At 35.8% G+C, this 22,467-nt stretch overlaps 1 pseudogene; it reads right to left on the bottom strand.

Moving 5' to 3' along the window:
• Positions 1 to 14,198: 14,198 nt before the first annotated feature.
• On the bottom strand, positions 14,199 to 15,432 carry LOC143559327 (kolavenyl diphosphate synthase TPS5, chloroplastic pseudogene; annotated as a pseudogene).
• Between the last annotated feature and the right edge of the window lie 7,035 nt (positions 15,433 to 22,467).

Genomic DNA, 22,467 nt, shown 5'->3' with positions numbered 1-22,467 from the left:
AGTAGATTTGCCATCTTAGCTTGATGTCCTGATCCTTAACCAGTACATGCCCATCTGTATCCTCTATAAACTTCGTAGGACCTAGATCTTGCCTTCTACGCTCCCTGGCTTTTTCAATCTTAAACATGGCATGTTCCCCCTCTTTTGTTTCTAAACGTTCATACATCCGTTTATCAGTCGTGTTCTTTGCTTCCGACACCGCCTTCTTCGCCTCTCTCTTGGTTGTTTTGTAAGTCTCCCTCAATTCCACTCGCTCCTCCTCATTCGTGCACCTTATAAGCTCCCTAAAACTACTGTGTTTGTACCTTATCTTGTTTTGTACGACTTCATTCCACCACCAAGAATCCATATGCCCACCTGCCTTTCCTGTTGTGATCCCGAGAGTCTCCTATGCTACTTGATTGATCTTTGTCGCCATAGCTTCCCATATCTGAGTTGCGTACCCAATTACTCGAGCCAATGTCTGCAACATGAGTTTATCCTTAAACAATGGAAGATTATCGTCCTTTAAATTTCCCCATCAAATTCTAGGTTTACATTTCCCCTCTCGAACAGTCAGCTTATATATGAAGCCTATATCTGTCACCAGTTGTCCATGTTGAGACACAACCGTCTCCCCAGGTATGACTTTACAGCTTCCACCACCGTCGATCTCCTTACCTTATCAAAAGGTTGTCAATTTGTGTGTTGCGTCCTCCACTGCTAAAAGTGATAAAATGTGAATCTGCTTTCTTAAAGTATGAATTTATAATACCTAGGTCGTGGGCCACCGCAAACTCTAAAAGATCTGTGTCGGTCTCATTTCATACACCAAAACCGAAACCCCTATGTAGTTTTTGGAAACCATCATTAACCTTACCAATGTGTCCATTAAAATCACCTCTTTTACAAATCCTATCTCCCCTAGGTATTCCCCCTACCACTGCGTCTAGGCAATCCCAAAACTCTCTCTTTTCCTGATCCCCTAATCCTACATGAGGCGCATAGGCGCAAACTATTGCCACTACTTCCTCTCCTAGTACTAATCTCAACACCATAATCCTATCATTATGTCTTAGCACCTCTACCATACTAGTTTGTAGTTCCTTGTCCACTAGAAACCCCACTCCATTCCTAGCTCCATCAGACCCCGAGTATCATAACTTATACCCATTACACTCAGCCCCTCTATGCTTTTTCCACTTAGTCTCCTGGAGGCATGCTATTTGAACCTTACGGCTTTTAAGCACGTCTACCAATTCTAGCAACTTACTATTTAGTGTTCCTACATTCCAAGAATCCAAACGCAATATATGCTCCCTATCTTTACCCTTATCTACACCCCTCGTATCAGGACATGGTCTCAAGTAATAGTCATGGCTCCTACGCTCTATGATTGCAACTAATCACACAAACCCAAGCAATATAACCCCCAATTTAAATAAGTAAGACCACGTATTGCAAGTCACAGAAGACCCAAACACAAAACGCACCACAACTACGAACCCAAAAGTACTTACAAAATCCCAAGGTGCGTTAATAAATTATGTTTTTTTGAACTAGTATTGAATAATAATAATAATAATTGTAACGAGAAGAACAAAAGCCCTTATCTTTATTCCCGTGGACGGGAAGAGTTGCCGAGATGGGCGGCGGAAATCAACGAACGGATGACAACGGCGGAAAATGGAGATCTGGAGGTTCAAATGTGTAATGAGATGGATAGAGTGAGAGGGGTAGGGGGAATAAACAAGAAGTTGCAAATTTCAGCCGGAAATGGTAGTGGTTGCCGGAAATGGTGTTGGTCGGCGGAAATGTCTAAAGAAATGGTGGTCGCTGGAAAACGATGAATGCTACCTCAAACCGTTAACAACTCTATTGGTCGTAGATGAATCTCTTCCCTACCCTACGAAAACAGAGACGGTGTTGGTCGCCGTTAACGGCTCTATTGGCTCAGTAACTTCCTCACGAGCTTCACATTTCCCTTGTTACTCATTTAATGTTTAATAAAAACAAGAAAACAAAAACACATGTGGATCTGGGATCCGTTCACATATTTGTTCTTGTTGGTAGAGAGAGAGGAGATTAATCACATATATATATATATGGGGACCATAGTTTATACACACACACACACATATATATAGGTATTGGATCATTTCAGAAGTTTTTTTACAGCGAGAAGTGAAAGTGTAACTCCATTAATCCCTAATTTCACTCCCTTTCTTATTGTGTAGGTGCGTATGTACGTGTGTTGGTACGTATTTTTGTATATGTGTATGCATGTTTGTATGTGTGTAGGTATGTAGGTTTGAATGTGGCTCGGTATGTTTGTATGTGTGTAGGTAGATTTGAATGTGTGTAAGTACGCATGTATATGTGTGTAGGTAGGTTTGAATGTGTGTAGCTAAGACATAAATACAACTAACCTACATGCATATTGATAACATCATAAGAAAGGGAGTGAAATTAGGGATTAATGGAGTTACACATTCACTTCTCGTACTTCTCGCTTTAATATCACTTCTCGCAAGATATATATATATATATATACACACACACACACACTATCATTTACCTTAAATTGTACATATGTGTATAAAAAACATGTATGTACATATATGCACATATTATACATATATGCATAATTTAGCTAAACCGAGAATTGTTTTTATGAAACCAGGATGATAAATAAGAATTTTGGGTTTTTTTTACTTTTTTTTTATTTTTTTTTTGTTTTATGATATGGGTGTCGCAACACCGCCCAGGAGAATAGTGGCAGATCAAGCTCGTCTGGCCAATGCTGCCCAAGATTCAAAATCACTCCAACAACCGTCGCAGTAAACACTAGTTGTAAAATTCCATCTCACATTCGAAACACAATTTCACACTCTGCGAAATTTCACAGGTTGGATCATGAAGACCCACACTCTCATCTCACTCGAATTGCTCGTATTGGCAACACATTTAGCATCACTGCATTTCTGAAGACGCTATCAAGTTGCGTGTTTTTCCGTTCTCACTCGTTGACTAAGCAAAGATTTGGAGGGAATCCCTCCCACAGGGTCCATCGCTTCGTGGGCCGCCATGCAAGCTCACTTCCTCAAAAAATGTGATCCTCCGACTAAGATCATTTGTTTACGTAATCAGATCCATTCTTTACAAATGGAGGAGAACGAGACTTTTTATGAGACTTGGGAGCGGTTATAGAATTTGCTAGCCTTATGACCGAACCACAGCTTGTAGGATTGGGTGATTTTAGAAAAATTATATAACAGAGTGACATACGTGACATAGCATATGCTTGACACTGACGCGGGAGGTATTTTGGAGCTGCTTGAAGGTACGGTAGCATATTAGAGGCTTGAAGATCGAAGATTTAGAGCTTAACTAGTTAGTATAATTTTTCAGATTCGTTTTTCTTGCATGTTTTTGAGTTGTTTACATATTTTAAACGAGATGAATATTCTTTTTAAGACTTTGTTTTCTATCTCTATGATTATGATTGATTAAACTTGTTAGAACCGCCTATGTTATGGTTAAATTATGATTGTTTAATGAGTTTCTGGTTATTTAAAGAACATGTGTTGAGTTTTTAAAGAACATTTTTTGTAATATATTGTTGTACAATGATAATATGTTGGTCATATTGAACCATATGTGATATCGTCTTGCAAGAATTAGTTTTGTCGATTTAGGGTTGCATGTTTTACCATTTACTATGTGTTTCTGTTGGTTTATGCTCTAGCTGGCCATAGAGTTTAATTAATCAAGATTGTCTAACCTGGTAGTCCACATATTTTTAGTCCTACCTAGATAATTAGAGTCGATTTGTCCTTTTGTTCAGTTGTTTCAGTTTAACCATTGATAGGTTCATAGTTATTAGGTTTGGTTGGATTGTAAACCGAGATACTAAGTGGCTTAAATTGAACTACCCATTTTTTCCTAGATTTGTTATGAGTGTGGCTCTTAGAAGAAATTGCAACACTAAGACCTAATCAGAGATGCGTCATTAGGGTTCGTTAAGTTCTCATCGGTAGAGGCAGATTCGAAAATTTTCGTTACGGGGGGGGGGGGGCACAAAATAAACTGGTTAAATAAATAGGTCGGGTCAAAGAGAAAAGGACCGGCCAACCATTCAGAAGACCAAAAACAAAATGAACTTTCGAGTATTTAATGCACCTTGGTTTTGTATTTGAGCAACTTTTGAAACTACCCCAATACCTTAGTGGGTCTTTTTGAGACGGTATATTAACCACCCATACTGATTTTGATGTTTCATAATTTACTCATCCGAAAACACCATCAAAGATGAAACTCATCATTAAAGAAAACTCTCTTGGTCTTGAGTTAGGTTTCAAATTTGAGATCATAAAATCCCAACTCTTAACCACCACCTTCATGTTATTGGACCAGAAGACCTACTGCATTTTACCGCACCTAATAATTTAAATTTTATTGTAATGATTATAGAGTATTACTTTTACTAGTGTTTAGTATTTACTGTTTTAATGAAAGTTAAATCTGATAAATAAATTACTATATTCTGTAATAATATAACCGGTAAAAAAACCTTACAAAATAAAGATAAGTTTACTACAAATTTTAAATAAGAAATAACAAACAAAACCAAATAAATCGTCAATTAAATTAAATAATAGACATTTAGTAAAAGACAATAATTAAATAATAATAATAATAATAATAAATAGTAAAATAATATAACTTTGGCCTCTGACTTAACCAAGCTGTCCATCAGAAAACAAAAAAGAAAAAGAAGATATAATATAATAATTGTCTTCTTCCTCTAACATACAATATTTGCAGTTCATTGGAAAAAAAAACAATTGCTTTGCTCTCTTCTAGTCTTCTCTATTCACTTATACTCTCTTCTTTTCTCTTATGGTAATCGACGGTGGCACTAACTTATCATTGACTCATAATACACTAGTGCATAACTATAAACACGGTACTACGGCAGGCGGATGGTGGGCACCGGCCCACCCTTCCCAAACCATAGATCCGCCCCTGCTCACCAGTATGTATTAAGTGTTCTCTAGAGTTGCTTAGGTGTTCATTAGTGAGACCTACCTGACCTTAGTCTCTTTAGTTTGCATATATATATATCAGAACCTGGTTACACATGTTTATTAATATACAAGGCTTGTTAATCATCATTAGGATACCCGACCTAGGTGGTTTCCCTTGCCATATCTGTCAGTTTTCCGCTAATTTCTGTTTTCTTTGTCGTAAGTTCGTTTTAGTTTCGTTTTTCAGTTAGTTAGTTGATTAGTAAAATAATTTCTAAAATCAATTAAAAACAATTACAGTCAGATCTGAGTTTAGGTTCGATTTTTAGAGTTGTAAAACGTTTTTTGCGTTCGATATCCAGACTTCCTACCTCTATGCTTTACACAGTGGGTACACTTGTCATAGGTGTGAAGCTTAGGTGCTGTTTGTTTTTTCAGAGGTAAAATGTCTGCAGTCTGCGGACACATCTGCCGACATCTGTAGCAGGAGAGGTGGACCAAACCACTACAGTCAGTAACAAGAAGACTGTTTGTTTTTTAACATCTGCAGAATGTTAAAATAAACTGAAATTTAAATAAATTGAAATTTAAATAAAAAAGTTCAACATCCAAATTTAAATAATAGATATTTAGGCTGGAAGCAGTTAGTTAAAAGTCAATTACAGGTACTTAAGCTTTTGCTATCATGTTTTTTTTTATATTTAAACTGTTCATTTGTAGCTCATGTAATCTTATCCAAACATATACTAATTCTTATAAATATCTAGCTAGCTTCTGAAGCTTGAAGACCTAAATTCTAAACAACAATAAGTGAACCCTAGGACAGCAATTAAAGGTAAAATGATCACATAAAACAGCCAATTCAATCCAAAAGGCGGATAATAATTAGTATACGCACCTAAAAACAACTCGGACTATGCAGAATGCAGATCAAATTCAACACCAGAGCTGGTGGAGGAGTGGAGGCGGCGGCGGTGGAGTGGAGGCCACCGTCGGCGGCGATGGAGGAGTGGAGGAGGAGGAGAAGTTAGGGTTGGAGAGGTTAGGGTTGAAGTATATGATGAAGGAAAAAATAAGAAAAACGAGAAGAGGTGAGAAGTGGGTTTGACAAGACTTCTAGGAGAAGAGGACACGCGGACGTTTTTAAATGAATTGTCTTCTAAAAAACAAACATATTGCAGAGCATAACGTCTGCGCGGCGCAGACAAAAGAGGTAGGGGAAGTGCTTTTAATGAAAAACGAACACCCCCTTAGTTTGGTTTGCCCATCCACTAAGAGGTAAACAAGATGGGTCGTTTATAAAGATTAAGATTGGAAATCGAAAAAGAAAGGGCTCTCTTAGGCGAAGGTTAATTTGTCTAGCGAATGACTAGGTCACACCATAATTAGGCGGGCCATTAACTTACAAGTCCATTAAGGACTAGTCAGGTTATTCGAAATGTCTTTTCACGTTCTAGCTAAGGGTTCTTTTGATCCTTTACCTCTTGTCTTTTGGCCGTAACTTTCTTCAACCACACGTATGGTATGTCATGATTTCTTTTAATGAGTCATTTTATCCGAGAATTGAATCAACATGCAGTTGGGCTCGGTTAAACAAGGTTGGCTCGAAGGGTGGTTGTGTGGGCCAATGGAAGAGTCGAGACGAGGATACGAAGCCGAAAGAATAAAAGATATTTAATTTCTCTTGTTCCTTTTGATATATATTAATTTATTTTCTATTGATATATCATTTATTTTCTTTTAAAATATCATTTATTGTTTTATAAAAGTAGGGTTTTGGTTATTTATACACTACTAGAAAATTGAGCAATTGCTACCAAAAGTTGCTACCAAAAAAACGATAGCAGTTTTAGCGACCGATATAGCAAATTTGCTACCGAAAAGCGTAGTTACTTGACACGGTAGCTAAGTGGTCGAAGTTTTTACAACCGTTTTTTTTTTCGGTGGGGTGTTTTTTGCAACCGGTGGCTAGGCGGTCGGACTTTTTTCCAACCGGTGGCTAGGCGGTCGGAGTTTTTGCAACCGGAGGCTAGGCGGTCGGAATTTTTGCAACGGTGACTAGGCGGTCGGAGTTTTTGCAACCGGTCAGGAGTTTCTTGCAACCGGTGGCTAGGCGGTTGGAGTTTTTGCAACCGAAGGCTAGACGATCGGAACTTTTGTAACGGTGACTAGGCGGTCGCAGCCTTTACAACCTTATTTTAAGCGGTCGGAGTTTTTACAAATAGCTTACACTATATGTTCAGATGATTAAACTTGGTTCACATAACCTATCAATCAGAATCTATATATGCACGGATCACTTAACCACACTTTGAACAATCGCCGGATCCCTCGCCATCTATCCATGCTCTCGATTCAGCATTAGAGCCTCTTCATCTTCATCTGTAATTATTCAAACCCTAATTTTCATCTCTACTCTTATTTCTTCCTACTTCTCATCATCGTTGTTCTATAAACCCTAATTTCGTTAATTATTTGATTCTGTACTTTATTTTGGTGAAATTGAAGCTTCATGTGAGTAATTCGTGTCTAGAACGTTCTTCGATTCAATTGATGAAGTGTTTACTGATTCTGTTAATAGTTCGAGTTAGTGCTTTAATTGTATGAATATGAAGATTCGTGTGAGTAATTTGTGTCTAGAATCACATTTCGTTAAGCTTTTGATACTGTAAACCCTAATTTTGTTAATCGTTCGATTCAGTTGTTTAACTTGATGAAATTGAAGCTTTGTGTGAGTAATTCGTGTCTAGAACCTTTGTCAATTGAATTCATGAATTTTTTAGTAGGTTTTGAATCAGTTTTAGTAATTAAGTTTTGAATAATTATTTTTAGGATGCACAGGTCACTGAATGCAAATAACTATAATAACTTATGTAATCTTAACTATTTTTTTATGGTATCGTCATGGTATATCATCCCAAGTTCTGAGTTGGTTTATTATGTTATGCAGGTGGCAGGCTGATTGCTAGAGAAGAGTTTATGGCTTGCAAGATTGGTGTTGAGGTGTTATTTTTATTATTATCATTTCATCATATTATTATATGCCACTTTTGTAGAATGAGATTTATATGAATGTGATCTACAACATGCAAATCTCTATTTCAGGTGACGATAGTGGTTGGTGGGCGCGATTTGTGGAGACACATGGGTTTCAGCTATGGATAGAGGCACTGCTTATCAAGGTGGGTAATATTATTATTAATATCTCCTGATGAACAAATTGTGACTTTTTTATAATAAACACGTTTGGATTAAGCTGATAATTAAGTTAAATTATAAGCGGTTTTATTTACATACCCAAACGTATGAATTAGTTTCATATATATCTTTTTAAAGGCTCCGAATTTCATATTAGTAAGTTACATAGTAACTAAAATAAACCAATTACTTATAACTGTGAATCATCTCATCACATAACGTATCTAGGCCTGCAAACGAACCGAACCAACACGAACATAGCATGTTCATGTACGTTCATTTAACTTTAACGAAACAAACGATCGAACATGAACAGCTAAACGAACGGTTTTTTTTCCCGTGTAAGTGTGTTTGTGTTCGTTGGTTTAAACGACCGAAGAGATGAATGGCTAGTCAACTGAAATACTTGTCAGATGTTTTCTAGGCGAAATCAACTAAAGGAATTCAACTCTAACTTTACTCACATATGGTGTGGTATCTTCTAAAAAGGTAAGGTACTACTGGGTTATGATCACTAGTATAGTTTATTTCCTTGAGTATATGTATGCTGACCCTTACTAGTGTGTGTCTACATAAAGATGTGTATTCTTCTTTCACAGGTTTATCTAAATATATTAGAGAAAGATGATGATTGAGAAACTATATCTTTTAAGCGGTGAACAGAGCATTGGATATCAGGTTAAATTCCTTTAGTTGAAGCAGAATACCCGTTTACTTTTCTTGATACATGAAAGACGTTTACTTTATATTCTTTGAAAATATAAATTATTTAATTTTTGTTTTTTATGGAAAAAACAGAAAGAATTCTATGTATTATGGGATGCGCTAACGATTATGGCAGTCTTCTGTTACTGATCACCATTGGACTACAAACTTTAGGGAGCCGCCATGTATATGGAGGGTATGTTTATATAGTTGTTTACTGTGTAGCGTGTGTTTGGCAGGTATTGCTTTCCATCTTAACATACACAAACCCGGATGACCAGTTGGTGCCAAGAGTTGCTCATATGTATGAGATTGATAAGTCTAAATAAAGCTACCGCTTGTAACTGGACATAGAAGTTATGTAATTGGCTGACATTCAAAAGTATGGTAGTTTTTGGTTTTGATTTGTGTTTATCCAGTGTAACATTTTTATATTTGTTTATAGAACTCGAATAACATTTTCTTAATATTGAACGTCTTTAATACAAATTTATAGTTTGATCTGTGTTTGCGTGTTTGCATCTATATTAATGTATATTTTGAACAATAATTATTTTTAGCTGCCTTGAAACCAAAAAAGTGGTAGCAAGATTGGCAAATTTGCGACCAGAGGTAGCAAGCACCGGCAGCAAGACTTGCGACCCTAGCAGCGGTCGCAACCTGCTTGCGACCGGTTGCAGGACTTGCGACCGCAGCACCGGTTGCAGGACTTGCGACCGCAACACCGGTTGCAAGATTTGCGACGGTTGTAACAAAATGGTCGCAACAGAGCATTTGCGACCTGCGTTTTTTCGACGGCACTTTCGGTGGAAAAACAGTCGCAACAGGGAAATTGTGACCGTTTTGCGACAGGAAAGGTCGTCGCAATTTCCTAATTTTCTTGTAGAGTTTGATAAACAATTGAAAAACTTTAAGCTTGTTGACTAAATTATTAGATTCCAACGTTTGATTGAAATCATTCTCTTGATTAAGCCATTTAAATATGCTCTTGTGTGTGTATCACATTAGTTAGGTTTTGGTCTGATGATTAAAAATTGCTATTAACCGTTTAGCTCACTATTTGACCTAAAAACCATCAAAACCGCACCGTAAACATAATACAAACCAAAAATGGAGCAAGTGAGGGTGTAATAATTGAAATTAAGTGTTAAGGGAAAGTTGTGCCATTTTTATATGGTTGAAGAGTCTGACATGAAGTTGATGTATTTAATTTTAGTAGCGATGTGTAATGGGTTGTTTTTATGGTCAACCAATAAAATCGGACATGAACTCAGAAAATTTTAGAAGAACCTGAAGATATGATATGAACAAGAAAATCATGTCAAACACATGAAACCTAACCCAAACCTGCTTAGACTAAATCAAAACCCTTTCATGTTAGGTTTGTATCGTAATAAAAAAAATCCTACCTCAAATTTTTAGCACGGATGAACCGAAACGATCTCCTCGCTGAACATTTAGCTTGCTGCGAAAGGATGAAGGTGACACTGTGATATTTCAAGACGGCAAATTTGATAGTTTGAAAATGTTGGGAGGCTTTGCAAAGAGTTCATGGTCTTGTATTACTAGGTTTGTACTATTAGTTTTGACTTTTATTTTCGTACTAATTGTAGTACTAGTTTAGTTGTTTGCAGATATATAAATTTAATATTTTCGTTAATTAATAAATTATAAGTTATGATTAAATTATATTCAAACTAGCTTTTATCTTTATACGGTGTTGTTTTATATTATTCGTTTATAATATTTATATATTTTTTAGATTTTAATTTTATTTATTGTAAGAAAGTTAATAATATATTTAAGATTTGATAATAAATAGTTTCATAAAAAAAAAGATGTTAAAAACTATTTAGGTTTGGTGAGACATATTACCCAGTTATTTGTTTAATATAAAATTGTTTCATAATTATAAATAATTTCTTTTTTTAATCCGATATTAATTTTTAGTATATCCCTATTTTATAGAATTTTCTTATCAAATATTTGGTGATATTAATTTTTAATTTAATGAGATGTTATAACTTGTTTATGGGGCATCTGTGTTTGGTGAGACCCCATACCCGTGCATTTGGGTCAAATGCTTGAGAAGCCTCCATTTATAAATAAAACAATCTAGTGGCTCGAGAGAATGTACAAAACAACCAGAAAGCTTTTAAATATTTTGTTTATATATATTTAAGATTATGATTAAGATTAAGAATAAGAAGTATTTAACTAGTTTCATGTTATTCGAGTAAATTTCAATGTATTGAATTTTAGGGAGTTAAAAAGGGTAATTTTTTGTTAACTCTTAATTACTCTTGTGTAATTCTTAAGCTTTCAAAGTAAAACGTACATCTCTTTATTCTTATAAAGTAAAATAACTGTGGCCACTTGTCATCTTTTGGTTAACTCTCACAATTTTTTCCCTCCAAAACTAAGATTTTAATGATGTAATATATTAATAATTATTCACTTTACTTTTACACTTTATTTATATTATTATATCTATACATTTTTATAAAAATAAATATTAACGTATTAGTTTACTATATATTCCAAAATACTTGGTGAAATCCAATAATCAACAACAAACCATGTTTGTCAAAGATTGAAAAGAATATAATTTCAAATGTTATCATTAATTTGTATATTAATGTAGAAGATTGTAAAGAAAAACAAAACTCGAATATGCTTTCATTTTACAAAGTAATTTTTTTAATCATTAAATTATAAATATATGTTTAAAATTCGATCCATTTTGTAAGAACAATTCATTTATCTATTATTTATAACCATTGAATTATAAATATATGCTAGCTTAAAAGTCGATCCATTATTTAAAAATCAGTTCATTTATCTATTATTATTATTATTATTGTTGTTGTTGTTGTTGTACATTATCATATAAATTTATAAATTATAAATATATGATTTAAATCTATCCATTTATTTTTCGGTTAATTTAGTAAACTATATATATGTTAAAATATAATAATAGTAAATACCAATCACTTTCTGATATAATAAAGTTTATTATATTTGATTTCTTAGTTTTTATTATCAAAGATTGTTTCTGGTCATCTGTGGAACTTAAATTTGATTTTTATTGGTCAAAAGTTGGTAAATATATTGTTTGGTACAAATTAAATATATTTTGATAATACAAATAGGTTTATCTTCAAATATGTTACAGGTTCAAAGTGTTGACTTGAAAATGGCAAACAAATGAAAGTTAGAATTTTAAACATGATTCGGGTTTCAAATTTATTTTAAGGGCATTTTTTGAAAATAATCAAAAGTTTATGGATTTGACAAACTGACTATATTTCCCTCAACTTAAAATTAAAGAAAAGATTGCGAACACTTCAACATGCCACCTAGGCCTATCAATGCTTCTAACTTTTATCAACTTTGAAATGTTTAATTGTGTCAGTATTAACTTTTCCTTCAATTGTGATCAAAACTTGTATGAGAAGCATGTCATACAAAACTATGCTCAAAAAGCAAAATATTCACAAATTGAATGGGTTAACATGTTATATTTTATGTTGTAATTATGACAAAATCGAGAAGCCCCAGAAACTTATTAAATCTTTTTCATGGTATAGTTTAGAAAAACATAGTTCTTGAAGGCCATCCGTCGTTACAATTTAATATTCTTTTTTCCTTCGATGAGTGGTATATTGATAAATATATCAATAAAGGTAATGCTCATTCTATATATATATGTTGAGTGGTTATGTGACAACTGCCAAATTTCAGCTTAACTCCGCTAACTAAGCCCTGTTACTTATGTTACACTTACACAAGTCTGTCCGAGTAAGTTGGTGGTCTAATAAGAATGAAAAACTACAAAAAGTAATATTTGATGACATTTAAATAATTATGTATGACATGTAATATGTTGTGTGATATAAATACTTATGCTAAAGTTTATATTATTACATGTTACGTATGTTACTTGCTACATGTTATATGAAATACATACTTATGTTATATACATATGCCTAGAAAGAGTATGATATATATATGTTACATGTCACATGTGATTAATAAAATGTTATCATAATTTATTTTGATGGAAAATTGAAAGAAACTAAGAAGACAATATATACAATACATGAAGGTAATATTACTTTTATGAATTACTTGTTCCTATATATTTAGAAAAGAGACTTTATTTGTTGGTTATTTTGATTGTTTCTATTTAAAAATATTGCATTAGTTTTTATTATATACATCATTGAGTTTGATTTTGAGAGACGAGACGAGAAACACCTATAGTTTCAAAGTCTATCGACTCTCACAGTTCACTATCATTGGACATTCATGAGTCAAGGTTTTAAAAGTTTTTTTTTCCTTATATTTTTCAATTTTCATTTTCACGATTTAAGGTTTCATTTCATTTGTTTCTATTGTTGCTAAAGTTATGCTTGATTTTTGTCCGAATATGCTCGATTTTACTTAGATGATTTTTCGCTTACCTTTTCCTTAGTTGAATCCACTAAGTTCATTAGTTGGCTTATGCGCGAAGTGGTGGAATTTGAGTTGGAGTAACTAATACAATGTCCCATATAAAATCTTATTGGTTGAAATCATCAAATTTCAACATGTTAGGTTTGTAAAGGAAAAAAGTATTAATTTTTTTTTGGGAAAAATGCCTCATATATTATAATCCGCTTTAGACCTCAAAAAAATGCAGGGCCGCCACTGTATATGAAGTACTATATGTACGTGTGAATGAATGCAGTATCTATATGTATATACGCATATATGTGAATGTGATATCTATATGTATGTATGCATGTATGTTATTGTACCTATTTGTTAATTCCTCATGTATATGTATATGTACATCGATCACCCTAGTCCCGTGAGCCCAACGAATATTCAGGACCTTTTTATAAAGTCAAACAGCCATTGCGATGTGTGTGAATAAGAGACTTAAGTAATAACCAAATGATACCCAAGAAATTCGCAAGATAGTTGAAAGTCTTGATCAATTTCTATAGGCCCAACATCATAAAATCCTAATAATCTAAGTAATTGGTTACATAAAATCATTGATGAATTGTGAAAGCCCCCAACAAAACAGAAAGCGAGAACATAAATCTTGCAAAGGAGGAACGAGTTAATCAATATGCCTAGCAGAATTAGAGTTTTTTATATAAGAGTACAAACTTAACTCTTCTTATTCTCATATAATTGTATTATTGAGATTTCATTCATAGTTAAACTACAAAATAAGATTCCACTTGATTCCATGATTAGAATAAACTTTGGACAGTTGATGCACGAACTTCATATCACCTTTGTAAATAATACTTTTTCAATGTGACAGTCTATAGTTTCAGGACCAAAATAAGCCTTGTAGTAGGACGTTTTGGCTACGGTTAAAAAGGTTTGCTTCAACTCATGATCGAGATCATCGTCTTGCGAATTAGAAAGCACGAGCTGCACAAGGTTTTGCATTTTGGACTCAATCTCCAAGCCTAGTGTATCGTCATTCCCCTAAACACATGTATATAATACTTATACTCCCTTCAATAAAATGATTTATCAATTAAGAGCTAGGTTAATTTAAAAAAATGTTTTCATAACGAGCAGTCGAACTGCAGGGAACCTTTACATAACCAGTTTGTTTGAACCGGTCCAATTTTGTTCTTGAACGACTAAATGTTACACTCTACATGATTAATTCATGTCGGAAATTTCAGTTATCTTTTATTTTATTTTTTCTTTCCAAAATCACATTATATGATTCATTTACTGTTCTCCGTATTCTGATTATCTTAGACTTCGTACTTATTAATTTCAAATCAATAATTTCATATGTTACTTTTGAATTTGTATGACATTACCGGTTTTGAAACCGCAATGACAAATCCCTTCAATGGACCGATAATGCATCGGTCTGATATTCCTTTGGGGTAATGAAAATAATATTGAGATCACACCATTCATTATGTTGTATACCTTTTGAGAAATTTGGTGGCAGAGGTCATTTGTGACAGAGGAGATTCGTTGATATTGAGGATGAGATTCTGCAGCCTCATCCAGTAACCATCGTCCACTGCTCATATTTATCGTTCGAACTATAAGCTCGGCTTCTCCTTTTGTAGCCGCACCCACATTTCCTTGCCAGCTTAACAGCCACGATGTCCACTATTTTGTAAATTTAAGAAAAGTTAGAGAAATAATAATTAATGAGCACTCGGTATATATGATTCACATATATATATGATGTAGAGCTTACAGTATAATGGAGATGTGAATAGATGTCTACACCGTGATCTACCTGGGCTTTCGATGAGATTTGGTTGATGGTTTCACGCAGTGCGTTCATTATCGTATACCATGGTTGTCCATCATCGCAATGGCGCTTAGGGTTTGTGAACTCTTCAATAAACGCTTGCGTGTTTGATAATTGCGATGTAGCGAAGAAGGAGGTAATGGTTGCAAGTAGCATGTAGGTTTTGGCCCAAGCAATTCGCTCACTTTGTCTCTCGGGCTCAAATATGCTCGCTGCTGCCATGTAATAAGACCATAAAAGTCTTGTGTTCAGGTTTTGTCCAATGTTTAGATGTGCATACCATCTGTTTTGGATCAATCTGGTTAGTTAGGAAACTCTTTTTGTATCACTCATGTTTTATATAATGTGAGAGTCATCATGATCCTTACTTTTTGATATTGGTCCATTCCGACTGATGAATTGCTCGGCAATGGTTGTAGTCCAATTTGGCCATCTCAAGATACTTGTTATTATTAACGTTAAGCAGTCTATATTTTCAAATAAAATCATTAATATACTGGTTTTAAAATATTAAATAAAATTGATAGACGTTTAACCGGTTGTGTATAGAACATACCGATACAGGGTTTTAGCCATCCAGACACCATCTTTGCCTCCATATTGTTCCAAGTAAAATCTTGCTTCAAGTTGAGGTAAACTTGTATACCATGGCACGTCGAGCGAGTACCTAACCTGTTCACCAATTTTAAAATGTGACTGAATGAGTTACACTATGCAATGCGGACCCATAAAATTTACTCAAGTATCAACATGTTTCTGTATACATATGATTGAGAATTTTTACCAGGTTGTATTGGACCCGTTACGAAAATTCTAATAATGAATAGTTAAGGACTAAGAAATATATATAGTGAAATTGTTGAACTAAATTTCGTTCCTCGAGCCAATGAGGCGAGTTGGGCCGGTCTTAGAGTAATGGAGTGGTTCATGTTCAGCCGATTTCGAGTTATGGAATTGTCTTCATTAATTAAATATATTATGGATAAATTAAGGGTTGCGCTAGGGGCAACCGGAAAAATTGGGAGACACCCTCTCAATGCGCGGCGTATAGACCTATACATCGCGTATTGAGGTGTTTGTCTTTTATGTTGTACCCTATACTGTATAACCATATATGGGGCACATAATGTACACGGCAACCTGCGACAATCAAATCAGGCTGTAACCGCATACACTATACGTCCCGTATAGGGCTGGCTATACATGGCGTAGTGGGCAATGTTGAACTATTGAGCTTTCCGGCTCCCCCTTCTTTTTCTCTCTATTTCACAAACACAACACACACACACACACATCACACACGTACATGACACGTATATTTCAACGTAGAACAACCCGAGTAGAAACCCTATTTTTACGTGGCACTTTCATCATCGAACCAAAAAAATGTCGTGGTTTGATAATTTATTTCCAAACTTGAACGAGGAGCAGTCGGGCTATGCATATAACAATCAGCCAGAGCAGTCAGGCTTACCAAATTCGAATGTACTTCCAGGCCTGAACGACAAGCCGGGCTATGCAAATAACGAGCGGTCGAGTTTACCAAATTCAAACTAGGTTTCGTTGTATATTTATATCATATAATAGTAGTCATAAGTTATTTTTTAAATAAGATATGTTGACATTGTGATTGTCAGGTATATATCATATACGGTGGTAGTTACCCTTTGTGGCCGGAGGATAACAACATGTCGAATACATACGAAGTCCAACAGCCAGAACAGCCTTACGATCATCCGTCGTACCAGTTACCAGTAGAAGGGTCGTATTAAAGACATAGATTTCGTACGAGCTACCGGTAGAGGGTCCATATTACAGAACCCAATCTGCGTACCAATTACTGGTAGAATGTTCGTATTACGAAACCTAGTCTTCGTACCAGTTACCAGTAGAAGAGCCACTATATCGGTCACAACCAGTACCGAATTATGTTCAGGATACCATTCAAGTGGCTAACGGCTATGACGAAGAAGAATTATACTCAACTTTTTTTAAAAAAAATATTTTGTATATTTTTGTTTTCTTTCTATCTTCTTATATGCTGATATTGTTAAAAGTACCCATCTTTAGTGTAGTGCATAGAATACAACATTATTGCACATATTTGATACAGACTATTGTACATATGCAATATAAGACTATTGCACGCATCGAATAGCACTAGTGCGTATGTGTAATACAACACAAATTGTAAGGCCCCGAACCCGGTAGCCCTACTTTAGCGTTGGATTTACTCATAAACACAGTTCTGCAAATCAGAGTTTATTAAAACTTTCGAGGAAACGTTAACTTAAGTCATTCATAACAAAACATTAAATCTTTTCTTTAAAACCATGATAATAAACATCATATCTAAAACACCATTTCTTTCATCTTCAGATGCCAGCCGCTCAATCCGTGCCATGTGCCAACCTCATGCTAGCTCTTTAATCATATTCACCTGCGTGCATACTAAAAGTCAGCTACGCTGAGTGAGTTCTAGTTAATCACGTAACATACAATTCATTCTCATGCATTCTTCCCGTATCCGAAGACACGTATTACTACCTTAACCTTGTATAAATATCCATAGGAGGATCGTCACATAATATCTATTAAAAGAACCATTACTATTACCCATACTATATATAATTTCCATAGGAGGAACACTCTGTATACTTTCCATAGAAGGAACACCCTATATACTTTCCATAGAAGGAACACTTTACTATCCATAGAAGGAACACTACACTATCCATAGAAGGAACACTATGCTTTTCATAGAATGAACATCCTATATACTTTCCATAGAAGGAACACTTTACTATCCATAGAAGGAACACTATTCTTTCCATAGAAGGAACATTATACATTATCCATAGAAGGAACTCTAATCCATAAAAGGAACTCTGTTTGTAAGTTATTATTTAATATCCATGCAAGGAGCTAATCACTTCCCTTGGCAACACGTGCAATATCTGAAAATCGTTCACGTACCGACAAGCTATCATTCATAACGTTCATACATCATCCTTACATTACATACAATATTCATATCTTTATCTATATCCTGACAGTACGTGCAATATCCGAAGATCGTTCACGTACCTACAAGATTTCTTTCATAACGTTCATACATCATCCTTACATTACATAAAATATTCATATCTTTATTTATAACCTGACAGTATGTGCAATATCTGAAGATCGTTCACGTACCGACAAGCAATCATACGTATCTATCACATATATCATACATGGCATACACTTACCATTTAAGGTAAGTGTGTTAACTATCACATCGAGTATGCACACAGCCCCGAAAACATAACAAGGAATGTCACACCCCCTTCTAGGGCCTATGAGTGCGACCCATAACTTGGTATCGTGTTTGTAAATAAATCAGAGTTGCGTTAGTTTGCGGAAATCTTATAAAACTAAAAGGATCAAAAGTGTAACATTTAAATATATTCAAAGACGGGATAATAAATGCCCGTTTTAAATTAACAAAAGGTTATTTGTTTATGTTTACAAAACCACCACATTAAAAAATTAAGTTCACAAAAAGAATCTGAGCCATCGGATATTAGTACTTCGTCATGACAAGCTCTAGCTTTGTTCACCTGCAAAATGTAAGAAAATACTTCAGCAACGAATGCTGGTGAACACGCTGACGCAAAAATAACTCTTTTACTTTATTACCCCTCGAGACTACCCCTGCCTCGGCCCATCGTGGCTTAGGAATAATAAAGTCAAATAACATATTATAAATATGAGCCTCTACGCTAGGTCACCTCAGCAAACACCGCAGCGTCCGACTTAGTTAAGTACCCGTAAATATACACATAAGGTCGTACTCCCTGCAGGAGAGCGTCCTACGACCAAGGCTGGTGTGATCATGCCCATACATCGCATAGTACCACCTATGTAAGGATCCAGACATACGTATACCACAGCCTGAGGGCTAGGTTTATACCATTTATTTATAACGGTTTTAGGAACACATAGTTCCTTGTAAACAATTTCAAATAACACGTTTGACTCATTTTTAAATAAGTAAAAGTTTGGGGCGTATTCACCTTGTCTCTTTAGGATCGGCTTCACTCACCGTCCAATGGTCTTTCCCTTTCTTTATCTCGCACCTATAGTACGAGTATAAATATTTGTTAGTCGGATACACGATCCGGCTTAAGACCTTTAGTCTTATATCTCGATCCTCGATTGAACCTTTAGTTCAATTCTTTGTTTACTTAAAAACCTTTAGTTTAAAAGTAAGTTTATAAACCTTTAGTGTATATTTAGAAACCCGACGTTTCTTCTTCTCAAAGAAACGTAATTATTTTCTTTATTATTTAAGAATACTCTTTATTCATTAAATAATATTTCATAACAAAAAATATTTACACATATACTTACACACATATATATGTATCCAATAATATTCATAATCATAGTTTCATTCGTTTCTTTGTTATGTTTATTTTTCTTTTATCGAGGTATCGAGTATAACCTCGACTTAAGGCTTAAGCCTTGAATATAATATTAAATTATATTGAATTCGATATTACGCTTAACCTTAAGTGGCGTATAGAAACCCTAGAGAATTGGGCAGCACTCCGACGCCGCTTTAGTTTTCTCGATCAACTTTGATATGCCAACTTCAACACACGTCAGCACGTCTTTCGGGAGTCATTGCCATAACAACACCTTCTTGATGATTGAGGGTGGAGGGTGGCACAAACTTCGAGGAAACGGTGTACACAAACAAAGGATCGGGGCACGCTTATCGAGGCAAATCGTTTATATGATTGTCGGGACTTAGAGAGATGTTAGAGAGAGGTAAGAGAGCTGTGTTTTGTGTGCAGAATGCAATGCCCATGGTCGCTATTTATAGACTTGAAATTGGTTCCTATCGCGATACGCGATAGGTTCCTCAGCAGACCTATCGCGTATCGCGATATAGGTCTGCTGACTCACAGCGTAGACCTGCCACGTGTTGACACGTGGCAGGCACCGCTACACGTGGCAACACGTGGCAGCAGTGTTGCCACGTGGTAACACGTGGCGATAACCAGTGCCACCGGGTGCCACGTGGCACACGTGTCACGTTGTGTCAGGTACCCCATCGCGATACGCGATGGGGCTGTCCTCTGACTCATCGTGTAGCGCGATGGGTCAGGAAATCAGAGTTTTCAAATTAAACCCTCAACTTTGGAATTTGGCAATTTTAGTCCCTAGACTTTGAAAAGTTGATACTTTGAACTCGAAATTTTCACGTTGTAACATCCTCCCCACCTTGAAACAAATTTCGTCCTCGAGATTGCTTTACTCGAACAAGTGGGGGTATTTCTTTCTCATTTCCGATTCGAGTTCCTAAGTATATTCGGGCCCTCTACGCGAGTCCCATTTTACTTTCACAATTTTCAATGTTCTTTTCTTTAACTTCTTTGTTTTCGAATTTTCAATTTGTATTGGACGTTCATGAATTTTAAGTTCTCATTTATTTCAACGTCTTTTAATGGCATAGCCAACGATTCATCGGTCAAACACTTATGCAGATTCGAAACATGGAATACATCATGTATCCCTTGCATTTCCTCAGGCAGTCGCAATCGGTATGCAACAGTGCCGATTCGTTCGAGTACCTCAAAAGGTCCAACAAATCGAGGACTTAATTTTCCTTTCTTACATAAGCGAACAACGCCTTTCCAAGGCGAGACTTTCAATAACACTTTGTCGCCGACATTGAAGTCTAACGGCTTACGACGGACATCAGCGTAACTCTTTTGGCGATCACGTGCCGTCTTAAGTCGTTCTCGGATTTAATGACTTTGTCGGTTGTTTCTTGGACTATCTCGGGTCCAGACAATTGATTATCTCCGGTTTCAGACCAACACACGGGCGTTCTACATTTTCTTCCATACAACACCTCGAATAGTGCGGTTTGAATACTTGCGTGATAACTATTATTATACGAGAATTCCATTAGGGGTAAGTGGTCATCACAACTTCCACCTAAATCGATCACACAAGCGCGGAGCATGTCTTCCAACGTTTGAATCGTCCTTTCGCTTTGCCCATCGGTTTGTGGATGGATAAGCAGTGCTAAGTTTCAACTTTGTACCGAGAGCTTGTTGGAAGCTTTTTCAGAAATGAGACGTAAAATGACTGTCTCAATCAGATATTATAGACAGCGGTAATCCATGCAAAGCGACAATGGTGTTTACATAGATTCGCGCTAATTTATCCATAGAGTACGACTCATTGATGGGTATGAAGTGTGTGGATTTTGTTAAGCGATCCACAATCACCCAAATAGCATTATGTTGTCGAGTCGTCTTCGGGAGTTTTGTAATACAGTCCATGGTAATTAACTCCCACTTCCATACGGGAAGCTCGGGTTGTTGAAGCAATCCCGAGGGCCTTTGATGCTCAGCCTTAACTTTTAAACAAGTCAAACATTTCGCAACATGCGAAGCGACATCCCTTTTCATTCCATTCCACCAATAGTTCGCCTTTAGGTTGTGGTACATCTTATCACTTCCGGGATGCATCATATGTTTAGACTTGTGAGCTTCGTTCAAGACTTTCTTACGCAAACCTCCAATGATTGGTACCCAAATCCTATTACCGAGTCTTAGGATACCGTCGTCACCCTTGACTAGCTAGTCAATGGTGCCATTGCGTTTTTCATCAGAGATTTGATTTTCATTGATTGCTTGCGTTTGCGCGGATTTGATTTGTTCAAAAAGATCAATTTGAAATTCTAAGCGTAAAGCTCGAACCCTTTTAGGTTTTTCATGCTCTTTACAACTTAAGGCATCGGCCACGACGTTGGCCTTGCCTTCATGATACACAATCTCACAATCATAATCGTTAAGAGTCTCCATCCATCGCCGTTGGCGCATGTTGAGCTCTTTTTGATCAAAGACGTGTTTCAAGCTTTTGTGATCAGTGTACACGGTAAATCGTAATCCATAGAGATAGTGCCTCCAAATCTTAAGTGCAAAGATTATGGCGCCTAACTCTAAATCATGAGTCGTGTAATTCTTTTCGTGTACTTTCAATTGACGAGAGGCGTAAGCAATTACCTTCTTGCGTTGCATTAGTACGCATCCCAAACCGGAGTGGGACACATCACTAAAGACTACAAAATCTTCAGTACCTTCTGACAGAGCCAGTATCGTTGCTTGGGTAAGTTTTTGCTTGAGTATGTCGAACTCCTCTTGTTGCTTCGTTCCCCATTCATACTTGATATTTTTACGAGTTAACGAGGTT

The sequence above is a fragment of the Bidens hawaiensis genome, unplaced genomic scaffold, assembly GCF_021521415.1.
Source record: "Bidens hawaiensis isolate Kalapana, Puna unplaced genomic scaffold, B.hawaiensis_p1.1 tig00019809_1, whole genome shotgun sequence".
In the NCBI taxonomy this organism is placed as follows: domain Eukaryota; kingdom Viridiplantae; phylum Streptophyta; class Magnoliopsida; order Asterales; family Asteraceae; genus Bidens; species Bidens hawaiensis.
The sequence above is the reverse complement of the archived record's forward strand: the minus strand, read 5'-3'. Positions and strand labels throughout refer to the sequence as shown.